Below are 16064 nucleotides of genomic sequence, written 5' to 3'. Positions count from 1 at the left end.
CTGCTGAAGAGCTTGACCTTTTCAAAAGTTCCTGCTACTAAATTAGACTGCGCCCAAAGCACCAGACTTGCCCATATGAGCCCTTTCATAGTCACAGCTGTGCATTATTGTGAAATGAATTGCTTGTACTTATAATTTGGTTCTCCTAGCACACCAGGCATAGGAGCCAGTAGTACATGAAAACACCCAGATTGCACTGAAATAGTGAAGATTTCTAGAACATTTATTAAAAGTACAGTAAAACCTTGGATTGCGAGCACAATTCGTCCCAGAAATATGCTTGTAATCCAAAGCACGTATATCATCACGAAATAATGGAAACTCAGATGATTTGTTCCACAACCATTTATTTTAAGTACTTCAGTTTATAGTCCATATAAAAAGATTATAGCAATGTGATTGTGCAACCATAAAATGTCCATCCACAAAGGGCAGCCTCCACAGGGGGATTAGAAGCAAAATCCAGCATGAGCTACAGAGTATAAAAGAGTAGAGAAGCTCCTCTAAGTGTAGCAATATGCTTACTTACATTTAAAGAAGGTACAACATTTATTAACTCACATGGTTGAGGATTAAAAGAGGCACATTCATGTACGGTATGCAGGCATCTTGCAAGCAGTCCACATAGACCATCCTCCGCACCACCAGGACTCACCAAAGTCAGTCTGCAGTCGTGACCGGGAAGACTACCCTGCAGTAGAGCGATTTGAAAGTGAGGCTTGAAGCGCAGTATGGAAGGGATGACAGCAATGGCGGTGTGAACAGCTTTACCCCGGATGCCTGCATAATAAGATGTTGCTCTTTCAATCAACCATGCGAGTTGCTAAATGTTGTACCTTCATTAAATGTAACCACATTGCTACACTTAGAGGCACCTCTCTTTTCTTTTATACCCATTTGTGACATGACGCTACTTGTATCACTTGTTTATCAAGTCAAAATTTTTAAAAAAATTTTGCTTGTCTTGCAAAACGCTCTCAAACAAAGTTACTCTCAAACCAAGGTTTTACTGTACTATGAAAAAATAAACATACATTTATTATCAATACGTGGGCTTCAGATCCACTCATATGGAGTCTATCTGCAGGGGGTTCATATCTGAGACTCTCCAGAGCAGTGTTTCTCAACTGGGGTGCCGGGGCACACTGGGATGCCATTTGAGTCAGCTGCAAGCACCATCACAACCAATAATGCTCTAGGGTAGAATGCACAGTACCATTTGGGGTTAGTGGTTGGGCTACCAGCACCATGCCAACTCACGATGCTGATCCAGCAGTGTTGCTCAACTGCGGTGCCGTGGTAATCTGGGATGCCATTTGGGTTCCCCAGGTGTGCAGAGAGCACAAGGCCCAGTATGTCCTGCGTCATGACTTGCCATGGTGAAGGTGGGCCAGCACAACAACCAAATGATGCTCAAGGGCTGAACCAACAGCGTCATTTGCTGCTATAGTTATAGGGCCTGGGCCACCAGCACCATGGCAACGAATGACGCTGATCCACAGCAGGGAGCCTGAAAAGCTGCAAAAATACTATTTTTCCATCATATCTTTCACGGTCTTCTGTTCTACCACATTTAAGAGGAGAACTAAGGCTTTCCATTAAAAAAAATAAAAAAAAATACCTGCTGGATCACTTAAATAGAAGTGGACCTGTACCTACAGTTGTCTTGTAGTTCCCCTGCAAAGTCCCACAATTACCTGTGGATCTTGCCAAAGATGTCCACCTAATGCAGCTTGTGAATGGGTTGGCAACAATGCTCCACTGCTCTTGAATTCAGAGTAGAGTTTCCACTCTTATGCAGGCTGTACCTGCTTACACTACAGTGGGATATGAACATATTGCAGGAGGTGTGGCTATCAGCATTGGCAGTGCTGATTCACAGGCTTGTAGCTTGCCAATCAGCACCTGGCCACACCTAGTCTTGCCCACTGCTTTCAGGATTGACAGCCCTGCCTCTTTTGCTGAAACCATCCCACTGTGAGCTGCAGTGGCTGGGAGGGGGGAGCGTGAGACACAAAATTAAGGGAGGATTTGGGTCAATCAGGGAAGGCGAGGGGAAATATTTGTATACTATGAGATTTGTGCATCACAGTAATTGGATGTAGTACATGTTTAGACTGACATACAGGAGCCTTTTGTTGTAAAATATTTAGACCAGGACCCTAATTTATTTACACACATTCACAGTCGGATCTGAAAATACAATTTGATAAAAAGGTGTTTTTTCATCAAACGTGTTTAAAAAACTGATTTTGGATTATATGAAGTCTAAATAAATCTCCCAAGGGTTTTCTATGGAATTAGCACCTAATTTAATTAGATCATTATCTCCACACTCCTCTGCATTCTCAACCTATAATGCAATCCAATATCATTAAAGCTTCTTACACGTTCTCTCATCATTTAGATCCTACTGTCTTAATATCGTTAGAGGCTTTTATACTCAACTACCTTCATTCAATAAAAATACAATCTTTATAGGTGGACTAAAACGAATTCATTCCCCCCCATCTTAAATAACTTGCTACACATTTTTATTCCCCCCTCACCCTCCCTGCACTGGGGCCAGTAGTACAATAGCAAAAGGACAGGTCAGTCCCTCACCTTAGACCCTTCATCTCCCAGGACCTGAAATAGGCTAGACTAACAGCACTATTATTATTATACAGGTTTTATATAACGCCAACAGTTTGCGCAGTACTTAAAAAAATAAAGGAAGACATTACAGTTACATTACAATTTGGTACAAGAGGAATCAGGGGGCCCTGCTCATTAGAGCTTAAAATCTAAAACGGAAGGGTCGATTGATACAAAAAGGTAATAGCTGTGAGGGATGAGCTGATGGAGGAACTAGAACAGTGTTAGTTAGAAGCAGGATAGGCTTCTTTAAAGAGAAGAGTTTTCAGGGATTGTCTAAAGATGGATAGATTAGGGGACAGTCGGACAGATTGGGGTAGGGAGAGCAGGAGGTCTTGGGATGACCGAAGAGAGCGGATTGGTTGGTATTTTGAGACTAGGCTAGTGATGTAGCTGGGGGCAGAGTTATGGATGGCTTTGTAAATTATTGTTAGTACTTTGAATTTTATTCGTTGGGTGAGTGGAAGCCAGTGAAGGGATTGGCAGAGAGGGGTGGAGGACACTGAATGGTTGGCAAGGTGGATGAGTCTTGCAGCAGCATTCACTATGGACTGAAGAGGGGATAGTCTATGTAAAGGTAATCCAATGAGGAGGGAGTTGCAGTAGCCAAGGCGAGAGATAACCAGGGATTGAATTAGAAGCTTGGTGATGTCATTAGTTAAAAAGGGGCGTATTCTGGAAATGTTGCGGAGGCTAAGGTGGCATGATTTTCACAGGGATTGTATGTGGGCCTGAAAAGGACAGTTCAGAGTCTAAGGTTACCCCTAGCACCCTGGCATGTGAGGACGGACTGATAGATGTGCCATTGAACTTGACAGAGAAGTCAGGGGCACATGAGGGAGGAAATATTATGATCTCAGTTTTAGATAGATTCAGTTTGAGGAAGTGGTTTGACATCCAGGCTGATATGTCCGTTAGTAAATCAGTGATGCGTGAGCAGATTGATGGGGTGAGCTGAGGGGCAGAGAGATATATTTGGGTGTCATCAGCATATAAATGGTAGTGGAAGCCATGGGAGGCTATCAGCTGACCCAGGAAGGACATGTAGATCAAGAATAGTAGAGGTCCAATGACAGAACCTTGGGGGACTCCAACGGTAAGAGGAGTTGGAGAGGAGGAAGTGGAGTTATAAGTGACACTGAAGGTGCAATGAGATAGGCAAGATTCGAACCAACTGAGAGTGCAGCCACGGAGACCAAGCAAATTGAGTTTATTGAGGAGGAGGGGCTGGTCAACTGTATGAAAGGCAGCGGAAGAGTAAGGAGTATGGAATAGTGACCATTGGTTTTGGCTGGAAGTTGTTTGTGAGTTTTAGGAGGCAGTTCTGTGACGTGCTGTGGGCGAAATCCAGACTGAAGGGGATCAAGGTTATTCTCAATGAGGTAGTTCAAGGAGTTTGGAGGCAAAAGGGAGTAAAGAGATGGGTCTTAGGTTGTTAAGATTGGTGGGGTCTAGTGAGGCCTTTTTTGGTATAGGAGTGACTATAGCGCATGTTTTAGAGGGTTGGGGAAGATGCCAGTAGAGAGTGAGAGGTTGAAGATATGAGTTAAAGTGTGTAGGATAGAGTCAGATGGTGACCATAGTATTTGGGAAGGAACAGGGTCCAGGGGGCAGGAGGTTAGGTGGGCTTTAGAAAAAAGTTTAGTCACTTCCTCTATAGTAGCTGGGTTAAAAGAGGGAAGTGTTGATTGGTCATGAGGACAAGGAGTGTAAAGTGAGGGAGATATCTGTAGAGCGGAGATCTCAAGACGAATTGTCTCAATCTTATTTTTGAAGTGATTAGCAATCTCCTCGGTGGTGTTAATGGAGGACGAAGTAGAGTGGTAAAGGTAGAAAAGAGTTGACAGGGACTGCATGAGTTGGTGTTGATGAGAGTGATAAAGTAGGTCTGTTTGGCAGTGTGGAGGCAGGAATGGTATTTTTGGAGGCCAGGTTTATATTGGCTGAAATCGTGCTGTGACTTATGCTCTGTACACACAGTCGGACATTCCGATGATAAAATCCGTCAGATTTTTTCTGACGGATTTTGGCCCAAACTTGTCTTGCATACACACGGTCACACAAAGTTGTCGGAAAATCCAATTGCTCAGAACGAGGTGACGTACAACGGGATTATAAAAGAGGCCAATAGCTTTCATCTCGTAATTTATTCTGAGCATGGATGGCACTTTTGCGTCGGAATTGTCTACGCACGATCGGAATTTAAACAATCGGATTTTGTTATCTGAAAATTTTATATCCAGATCTCAAACTTTGTGTGTCGGAAATTTCGATGGAAAAAAGTCAGATGGAGCCCACACACGATCGAATTTCCGACAACACAGTCCGATCGCACATTTTCCATCGGAAAGTCTGACAGTGTGTACAGTCTTACACCACACAAACTCAAGAGCACGGCTACTTTTTTTGAGGCTTCTGGTATTGTCTGTCTGCCAGGATTGTAGCGGTCAGGGCCCGATTCTGTGTGTAGTGAGGAAGTGAAGGTATCCAGGGTGGATGACAGTGAACTGTTGTAGACAGAAGTGACCAAGCTGGGGCAGGACAAGGATGATATTTTGTCGTAGCAGCACTATGCAACACCAAGAGTCTGAAAGACCAATAATGAATTCCCTATACTCTAAAAGCTGCTGTGAACGACTTTAGAAAGTGGTTGTAAACCCTTACAAACCACTTTGACCTACAGGTAAGCCTAGATTAAGGCTTACCTGTAGGTCCAAGAAATATCTCCTAAACCTACACGGTTTAGGAGATATTTACCTGAAGACAGCCACCGCTGTCTATGGCGCATGCACCGTAGACAGCGGCGCGTAGGCGCACTGGGTAAGCTGCAGATCGTGGCGATATGCCGCGAGTGTCGGCTCTCGTGCGCATGCACGGGAGTGACGTCATCGCTGCTCTGGCAATTCACAGCGCTGGAGCAGTGAGACCCACCAAGAAGATGGACGCTCGGAACTACAGGGGACAGCGGTGACTTCGCTGGCTCCTATGTCAGGTAAGTGACACATAATGGACTACTATGCGATGCCTTTGCAGGGAATCAAAGAGGAAGTAAACCCATCAGGGTTTATTTCCTCTTTAGAAAGCTATAGCTACAGTAAGTTTATAACACTTAAAACCCCATTCATACCGTTAAAGCAAGCTGCAAGATGGCAGCCTATTCAAATTTAAAAACTAGAGCTGTGCCTTTTTTATTGCATCGCACCACAATGTGTTTGTGAACAAGGCCATTGTAGCTGAAACGCGTTAACTTCTGCTGTATGTATTTATCTTTTATGGAGTTAAAATAAACTTGGGCTTATTGAAGAGCATGTATGGCGTTGCGGATTGTCTTCTATCCACCATAATGTACATACATGCAGTGCAGGTCCATGGGCACTGTGATGATCTCCTGTCCTCAACAGGTTTACGTCTGCCATCAATGCATCCTCTGTCCAGAATCAGCACTATCCAAGACCCTTTAGCCCACCCAGTTACCAGCCGCAACACAGTGTAGGGTGAACAGCATCAAAACTTTTATTCAAGCACATGTTACCACAAATGTAAAACTCGGAGACACCCCCCCCCCCCCACCCTTGGACTCAGGGTGGGGTAAACTGTCCAATCACAATAGACACACAGGTCAGGTGTATTCAAATTTCTCCTCAGTAAACAATCTTATCAGCAGGGAGAGTTGTTGGAGGAATGCACCCTCACCAATCTCACAGCTAATCTGCATACACATCCCATAATATCCAAGGCAGACGGACACAATAGAACATTGGAATACAACCCCACCCTAAACGATCACAGCAAAGAGTCCACAACAGCATGAGACAACACACAATATATACATATTAGTAATGAGCTTCGTGTTCCTGTTCTATAATAAAGGCATCTGCAGGAGTTAGTGGATGTTGTGTGCCTCCAGCACAATATACACTACCCAATTGCTGGTTTTCCCATCTCCCTTCAGGCCATTACCATGTCTGGAAGGCCAACAAGGAGAGGCAGACAGGCGCGAGCCGATAAAAGAGGGCAAGCAGGCTCTGTGTCTAGAGACAACAGTGCTGGTCGTGGATGCGGTGCATCGTCATCATCAGCACGTGGCCATGGGACGCGCTTGTCCTTTTCGGCAGCTGGACGTGTTTAGCCGCATCACGCGGAAGACTTGGTAGAGTGGATGACCAAGCCCTCTTCATCCTCCTCATCCTCTCTCACCCAGGCTCAGGGTACTAGCAATGCAGCTGCCAACACATCGTCTTCCCTCGTCTCAATGTCATCATCAGTGACTCCTTCCCTAGACCCACCACGTCCTCCTGAGGAGTCTCCTGAACTCTTTGAGCACAGTGTTGGGTACATGCTCCAGGAGGATGCCCAGTGTTTTGTAGGCTCTGATGATGATACTCAGCTACAGGAAGGCAGTAGCGTGAGCGCAGAGAGAGGGGATGCTCAAGAAGGACAGCAATCTGGCAGTCATGTTCCACAAGCTGCAGCATACTGCCAGGTTTGCTCCAGCGATGAAGAGGGAGGGGATGATCAGGGCACCGACTCCACGTGGGTGCCTGGTAGGAGAGAGGAGGAGGCACATGTCCAACGAGGCAGGATGCCCTCCGGGGGCCAGCTTAGGGGCAGCACACCGACTGAATCACACCGCAGAGCTCCGCCTGTGCATGGCGCTGCCTACGCATTATTCTAAAAGTTCTTTGGTGTGGGCCTTTTTTGAGATGAGTGCATCAGATCGCACCGCTGCTATTTGCAACATATGTCTCAAGCGTATCTCGCGTGGTCAAAACATCAGCCGCTTGGCCAGACATATGTTGACCTGCCATGCAGCTCGTTGGCCAGCGTACCTCAAAGACCCACACCAAAGAACAAAGCGGACCTCTCCTTGCTCCTCATCAGCTGGGATCTCCAACCCCACTAGACCTTCAGTCCTCTCTGAAACCTGCTCTGAGAGGAATGAAGGTGTAGAATTAGGTGTGTCACAGCCAAGTGCTTTCGGGCACTCTGCTAGCAGTACACCCACGTCCGATTATAGCAGGCAAATTTCCCTGCCCCAGCTGCTGGACCGTCGAAAGAAGTTCACTCCCAGCCATCCACATGCCCAGCGGTTGAATGCTAGCTTGGCTAAATTGCTAGCACTTCAACTGCTGCCTTTTCAGTTGGTAGACTCGGGCCCCCTTCCGTGAGTTTGTACAATATGCGGTTCCTCAGTGGCAGGTCCCCAAACGCCACTTTTTCTCACGGAAGGCGATTCCGGCTCTCTACCGGCATGTGGAAGGCAATGTCCTTGCCTCGCTGGACAGGGCGGTCAGCGGTAAGGTGCATATTACCGCTGACTCATGGTCCAGCAGGCATGGACAGGGACGTTACCTGTCTTTCACGGCCCATTGGGTCTCTCTTCTGGCAGCTGGGAAGGATGCAGGACAATGTGCAGTAGTGTTGGAGGTTGTTCCGCCACCACGCCTCCAAAATTCTACTACTGGTTGTGACACACCTCTCTCCTCCACCTCCTCCTCTTCTTCTTCCTCCATGGCCTCTTCCAGTGCTCTGTCCTCAGAACCAGCGGTGCTCCGTAGGCGTTCAAGGGGCTACGCAAGTACGCAGGCAAAATGATGCCATGCAGTGCTTGCGCTGGTTTGTTTGGGGGACAGGAGCCACACTGGGGCAGATGTTTTGTCAGCTCTGCAGGGGGAGGCCGAGAGGTGGTTGACACCACGCCAGCTTAAGCCAGGAATGGTGGTTTGCGACAATGGCGCCAACCTCCTCTCCGCCCTCCGACAGGGACAACTGACCCATGTGCCCTGTGTGGCTCACGTCCTTAACCTGGTGGTGCAGTGATTATTGGGCAGGTACCCGGGCTTACAGGATGTCCTGAAGCAGGCCAGGAAAGTCTGTGTGCATTTCCGCTGATCATTTAATGCCTGTGCTCGGCTGGCTGAGCTCCAAAAGGAGTTGAACCTGCCCAAGAACCGCCTTATATGTGACATGCCCACCAGGTGGAACTCAACGTTGGCCATGCTGCAGCGGCTGCACACGCAGCAGAGGGCCATCAATGAGTACCTGTGCGACTACGGCACCAGGACAGGGTCAGGGGAGCTCGGTTTTTTCTCAACGCGCCAGTGGGGCATGATCAGGGATGCATGTACTGTCCTGTCACCGTTTGAGGAGGCCACAAGGATGGTGAGCAGTGACAGTGCATGCATCAGTGACACTGTACCTCTTGTCCACCTGTTGGAGCATATGCTGCGTGGAATAATGGACAGGGCACTTGAGGCAGAACAGAGACAGGAAGAGGAGGACTTCCTTGCCTCTCAAAGCCCCCTTTATCCAGACAGTGTTCCTTGTCCTCTTCCTGTGTGATGGGGGGACAGCAGGAGGAGGAGGAGGATGATGATTGTGTCAGCATGGAGGTGGAGGCTGGCACTCAGCATCAGCAGCAGTCTAGTAGGGATGATTTACAGTCCCAAGAAACCCGTGGGCTTGTACGTGGCTGTGAGGAGGTAGCTGCGGATCATGTTGTCCTTAGTGACCCAGAGGACTCCGGACCGAATGCCTCAGCTAACCTACGCTGCATGGCCTCCCTGATCCTGCAAAGCCTGCGGAAGGATCCTCGTATATTTTGGATAAAGGAGAGGGACCATTACTGGCTGGCCACTCTCCTTGAACCATGGTACAAGGGTAAGGTTGCCGACCTTATCTTGCCATCGCAGAGGGAGCAGAGGATGAGACATCTCTGGGAGGCCTTGCAGAAAGGTCTGTGCAACGCGTTCCAAGAGACTGGGAGGTTACAAACTCCTGGTCCTGGACAACGTGTTGCTGAGGCATCGGTCAGAAGGAGCGGTGGAGAAGGTGGCCGTCTGACCGAGGCGTTCAGACAATTTTTTAGTCCGCAGCCCCAAGGTATGATCGGTTCCAGCAACCATCGCCAGCGTCTGATTTACATGGTGCAGGAATACCTAGGGGCAAGGTCAGACTTGGACACCTTTCCCACCGAAAATCCTCTGGCTTACTGGGTCTTGAGGATGGATCACTGGCCAGAGCTTGCACAGTATGCAATTAAGCTACTGGCCTGTCCTGCATCCAGCGTTCTTTCAGAACGCACCTTCAGTGCTGCTGGTAGCTTTGTTACCGATCACAGGGTGCGCCTGTCCACCGACTCGGTTGATCGACTGACCTTCATAAAGATGAATCAGTCTTGGATCACCCACAGCTACCAAGCACCTGAAGCTGATGTAACCAAATAATTTTTTTTTTTTAAATATCACATCCCTTCAAGACTGCCTATGCTGATGCTGAGTGACTGACCTGTTACGTTGATTGTCTATCCTCTTCCTCCTCCGCTGATATGTTGGAAGAACATTTTTGGTTCTGGGTGATGCCACCAGCCCAATTTTTTAGCCCCTGTTTAACAGGGGCGTTTAATTAAAATTTTTGATGCAATGCTTTGCAGCAGGGCTCATTCCTGCACCACAACTAGAGTATATGGGAGAGGTTGCAGTGTCGTGGCACCAGCGCCACCTGCTTGATGTGCCCGTGCCTGCCGCCCAGCTTGATGTGCCTGCCACCCAGCTTGATGTTCCCGTGCCTGCTGCCCAGCCTGACGTGCCACTGCCTGCTGCCCAGCCTGACGTGCCACTGCCTGCTGCCCATCTTGATGTACCCATGCCTGTTGCCCAGCTGGATGACCCAGAGCCCGCTTTCCAGCTCCAGGACCCGGAGTCCACTATCTGCCTTCATGTGCCCGCTGTCTGCTTTGATGTGCCCGCTGCCCGGCTTGATGTACCTCCATCCGTTGTCCAGCTTGACATCATGGACTTTTCTCAGCAACAGCTAGTTGGAGCGTCCGGAGGCTGCTCCTTTGAGAGGGGGTACTGTCAGGAAAGGTTCCACCTGCTGATGATACTGTCTGACATTTGGTGTGCAGTACTGTGGTCCCCCAGCAGGTGTCTCCGGGAAGTCTGGAACTGCCTGGGGAGCCTTCCCCTGTTAGTAGTATTATATGATCCTTGGGCCGCAGTACTGGCATCCACCAGCGGATGGTTCCTGGCAGTGTGGGGCCGACATCTCCTGCAATTAGGCGTCACCTGAGTAATTGCAGGAGGTGTGTATAAGTACCCGGCAGACACAGTGATACCTTGCCTTGGTATCTTCCTTGTGCCCTGACCCTGAACCTGTGAAGCTCTGAACCTGTTCCTGTCTGTTACCTGAACCCTGGACCCTGAGACTTGTTCCTGATCCGTCCCTCCTGTGAACCATCCACCCTCTCCTCGTCCTGTTTTTCTTCCTTCCCCAGCTGTTGACCCCCCGTTGTCGACCCTGGCCTGGCCCAGTTTATGATTCCGGTATTCCCCTTTACTTGTATATATTTGTCTGTTACTATTTGTGGGTTTCTGTTGGTGGTTGTTTGGTTGCACATTATAGTATATTGGCGGTGGTTGTATTTATCAATTTATCTTAATAAATTATATATTTTCACCTTATCTGCATTTGTTCCTCAGTTGCTGTCCACACAGCTCTGGTCACACCAGATACGTGACACAGTCATTGCTGCTTAAAGGGCCCTCATACCATCCATGTTTAGCTTCATCTCATTAGGATAAAAACGTTGAACAGGTTGGCCTGGGTTTCTCTTTCTAGTAGTATTTTCAGAATTGATGCTTAACTTTGCAAATTCTTTCAGGTTATGTCCAAGTGGTACTCTATTGTACATACAGTGGTGTGAAAAAGAGTTTGCCCCCTTCCTCATTTCCTGTTCCTTTGCATGTTTGTCACACTTAAGTGTTTCGGAACATCAAACCAATTGAAACAATAGTCAAGGACAACACAAGTAAACACAAAATGCAATTTGTAAATGAAGGTGTTTATTATTAAAGGTGAAAAAAAATCCAAACCATCATGGCCCTGTGTGAAAAAGTGATTGCCCCCCTTGTTAAAACATACTATAACTGTGGTTGTCCACACCTGAGTTCAATTTCTCTAGCCACACCCAGGCCTGATTATTGCCACACCTGTTCACAATTAAGGCATCACTTAAATAGGAGCTGCTTGACACAGTAAGGTCCACCAGAAGATCCTTAAAAGCTACACATCATGCCGAGACCCAAAGAAATTCAGGAACAATTGAGAAAGAAAGTAATTGAGATCTATCAGTCTGGAAAGGGTTATAAAGCCATTTCCAAAGCTTTGGGAATCCAGCGAACCACAGTGAGAGCCATTATCCACAAATGGCGAAGACATGGAACAGTGGTGAACCTTCCCAGGAGTGGCCGGCCGCCCAAAATTACCCCAAGAGCGCAGCGAGGACTCATCCAAGAGGTCACAAAAGACCCCACAACAACGTCCAAGGAACTGCAGGCCTCACTTGCCTCAGTTAAGGTCAGCGTTCATGCCTCCACCATCAGGAAAAGACTGGGCAAAAATGGCCTGCATGGCAGAGTTCCAAGGAGAAAACCACTGCTGAGCAAAAAGAACATCAAAGCTTGTCTCAATTTCTCCACAACAAATCTTGATGATCCCCAAGACTTTTGGGACAACATTCTGTGGACCGATGAGACAAAAGTGGAACTCTTTGGAAGGTGTCTGTCCAAGTATATCTGGCGTAGAAGGAACACTGCATTTCATAAAAAGAACATTATACCAACAGTAAAATATGGTGGTGGTAGTGTGATGGTCTGGGGCTGTTTTGCTGCTTCAGGACCTGGAAGACTTGCCGTGATAAAAGGAACTATGAATTCTGCTGTCTACCAAGAGATCCTGAAGGAGAATGTCCGACCATCTGTTCGTGTACTCAAGCTGAAACGAACTTGGGTTCTGCAGCAGGACAATGATCCTAAACACACCAGCAAGTCCACCACCGAATGGCTGAAGAAAAACAAAATGAAGACTTTGGAGTGGCCTAGCCAAAGTCCTGACCTGAATCCTATTGAGATGTTGTGGTATGACTTTAAAAAGGCCGTTCATGCTCGAAAACCCTCTAATGTAACTGAATTAGGACAATTCTGCAAAGATGAGTGGGCCAAAATTCCTCCAGGACGCTGTAAAAGCCTCATTGCACTTTATCGCAAACGCTTGGTTGCAGTTGTTGCTGCTAAGGGTGGCCCAACCAGTTATTAGGTTTAGGGGGCAATCACTTTTTCACACATGGCCATGATGGTTTGGATTTTTTTCACCTTTAATAATAAACACCTTCATTTACAAATTGCATTTTGTGTTTACTTGTGTTGTCCTTGACTATTGTTTAAATTGGTTTGATGTTCCGAAACACTTAAGTGTGACAAACATGCAAAGGAACAGGAAATGAGGAAGGGGGCAAACACTTTTTCACACCACTGTATGTGTATATAGCATCCTGTTGTCTGCCAACTGTCTTAACTGGCATACCGGAGGGATCATTCTGCTGGGTTTGTGCTGTTATTCAAATCTCAGTGGAACCATTACCTCCTTTGTACAAGGATAGCTTATCTGAAGTATTCCAATAAATGTTAATAGAATATAAATGTATTATCTTATTACTTAAAAGGTGCTGCAATGATGTCTGAACCCAGAGAGTCAGGTTGGAATGTTTACAGGGTCACAGCGATGCAGATGAGCAGGTAAATCCAAGCAGTCCCCAAGGGGGCGGTGCTATACCAGAACAAGAATAGAAAGTTAAAAGTGGAACTGTATCCATAACAACTTGATAATCAATGTTCTTTAGCAAGGAACACGCATTCCATTTTAATAATTATGCTACCAAAATTTGCTGTATATGGCCTCCAGCATTGATCCTGTATCTTCTTTCCAGAGGCTGCCATTTTGCTGAAGCCCAGAACCCCTGAACAGCAATAAATCATTAGGCTGTCAGCAGATTGGCCTCTAGCGATCAGCACAATGCCATTATGGAGAGCAACTGAGCATGTGCAGAGCAGGGTGAGACCGTGTATTCACAGTCACTTCTTTTTTACATTGCTATAGAGTCTCCAAACCCCGGCCCGCAGCTCATTCAGAGACTGCTTGCTTTAACCCCCCCCCCCCCCCTTGTGTTTTAGGCAGCGGGGCAGAGTAGAAGGCAGGTGGGGCGATGAGTGTGTGCTGCTGTCAGAGCAGATCCAATGAGGCAGAGGAAGGCGGAGCTGTGGGCAGATTCCCATATGCGTGCAGGGAGGAGGCGGGGCCCCGCTGTCAGGAAGCATGGATGTGCAGGCTGGCTGTGCATGGGGGAGCCGTCAGAGGAGGTCGGGATGAAGGAGGCTTCCCACTCTGTGCAGCTGCCACCAACACCAGAGATTTGGATGGAAGTCTTGTCATGCCTGCCTCAGTGACAGCTAACCCACCCTGGTGAGCTGCAGATTCCTCCACTGACATATGGAGGAGCCGCAGGACTGGGAGGAACTGTTGGCAGGACTGGAAAACCCAAAAGGTGTGTGTCATGGTGGAGGGTTGCGGTAGGAGAGAGGGGGTGGTGTGATCAGAGTGGGGGACACAGACGCGCGGAAAGGCTCCCACAGGCACACAGAAAGGCTATGATGAGATGATTTTAATTTTATTTATAAAATAATGAAATTTTTTCGGCCCGCGAATATTTGTAAAATCTACAATGGGGCTAAAAAGCTTGGAGACCCCTGCTATAGAGAATATCATGCAAAAATGGGACTTTAGAGTTGCTGGGAACCCCCTCTCAGAATAAAAGTCATTATACAAATTGAAGGTAAAAAAAGTATTTATTACAATTAAATTATAATATATATATATATATATATATATATATATATATATATATATATATATATATATATATATATATATATATATATATATATATATATATATATAAATAATTTTTTTTTTTTTATATATAATATACAAAAAAGACACACTAGGGGTATAACCCCTTAAAAGAATTTATTTTTGTTCCTACACATAGTAATTGAAACCATAACAAGCACCCCTGAAGGTTGAGTTTATTTCCCGTATATAGTGTCATACATATATCGCAAATAATTAAAATAAATTAAAGTAATTTTACCATAGAATCCTCAAGGGATCAGCTTTCCATTATTTTGCACAGGTGATTTGATCAGTTTCACTGCCTTAGTAATTACCACAGCCTTTTCACCTGAGGGAAATCCTGAAAACATGACTTGTTGGTGCGCCTTGAGGACTGGACTTGAGAAAGACTGGTTCAGGGGATATGTGTGGTTTGGAACAAAATTGCCATGAGAACAGAACATTTAGCGATGTTAGGAGAGATGAATGTACCCCTCACTCCGACCCTATCAGAGATGCTGAAGAGCGTGCAGATCCAGACAGATGGGTCAGGTCAAGATGGGCCCTACCTCAAGGCCAAAAATTCCAACCCCAAGGACAGGGAGCGGATGCCAAAAAGCATAGACTTTTCTGGTCAGAAGCCCAACAGTCATGATGTATTTCCTAAACGTGTCCTCAAACACGAGTTCAACACCTCAAAACAACAGATCACCCCTTTTGTATAGGTAGCCCAGAAGTTCCAGAGAAAATGTCTGCAGCCAAGAGGAACAATCACTGAGGGGTTGCCACACTAGCATGAGGAACGGAGATACATCCTCCATCTAGAGCGCCTCATTTTTTTTCTATAACTTTTACATTGTTTTACCTGCAAAAGGGGCCAGCCTGAAGTGATCGAACAGGACTTAATTTTCTCATGAAAGTTCTAATTTAAGCACACTGGTAGATTTTTGAATAAATGTTTGTACAAAGAATTTTCAAAAAACATTTAATAACGCCAATAGAAATCTAGATCAAATGTACTTTGGAAATGTCCTAGTCTTCTAACCTTCAGTTTTGGTTTGAATGGAATTTGCTGAACAAAAAAAAAAAAAAAAAAATTCACTGTTAGAAATCGGTTTACTCAAGAAAACCTTTCCATCCTCTGACTTTTCTCACTGTAGCACCCTGTAGCTTAGGCAGGGAGATCCCCGCAAATTTAATTGCCAGGAGTAGTTATCTTGGTTGATTGATAAAGATCCATTGATTTCTCCCTAAGTTTGGCCTTGTTGCACTTTTCTCTTCTACCACTAGGTGGCTGAGTACTTGGTGGTATTAGATATCCAAGGTCAGGTTATGGGTATATGGGGTATTCCAGCCAAATGGGCAGGGGGTTTTCTTGACTCCCCTGGCCTGCTGGGAGCACCTATATAATCGGATGGAGTCAGGTGATCTATGTTCTGTTCCACCCAGACGGCTGTCTGGGTCGATGTGTGTCGTGTGCCCCCGGGTAGCTAGGCCCCAGATTGGGCCTCTCCCAGGGGGCATCTGGCTGCTAGGCTGTCTGAGGGCCTATCCAGAAGCAAGAGAGTATCACAGGGTTGGGACTTCGGCTTGCAGTCCAACCAAAAGTGACAGTTCTGTTGGTTGGAGTTAGAAGGGAAGCTGTCACCACAAAGGGACCAACCTCGTTATCAGGGACCACAGTGAGTAACTGAAGCAAG

Source organism: Lithobates pipiens, unplaced genomic scaffold (genome assembly GCF_037356315.1).
Source record: "Lithobates pipiens isolate NorthernLeopardFrog02 unplaced genomic scaffold, aLitPip1_a1.2 Scaffold_28, whole genome shotgun sequence".
Classification (NCBI taxonomy): Eukaryota; Metazoa; Chordata; class Amphibia; order Anura; family Ranidae; genus Lithobates; species Lithobates pipiens.
The sequence above is the reverse complement of the archived record's forward strand: the minus strand, read 5'-3'. Positions refer to the sequence as shown.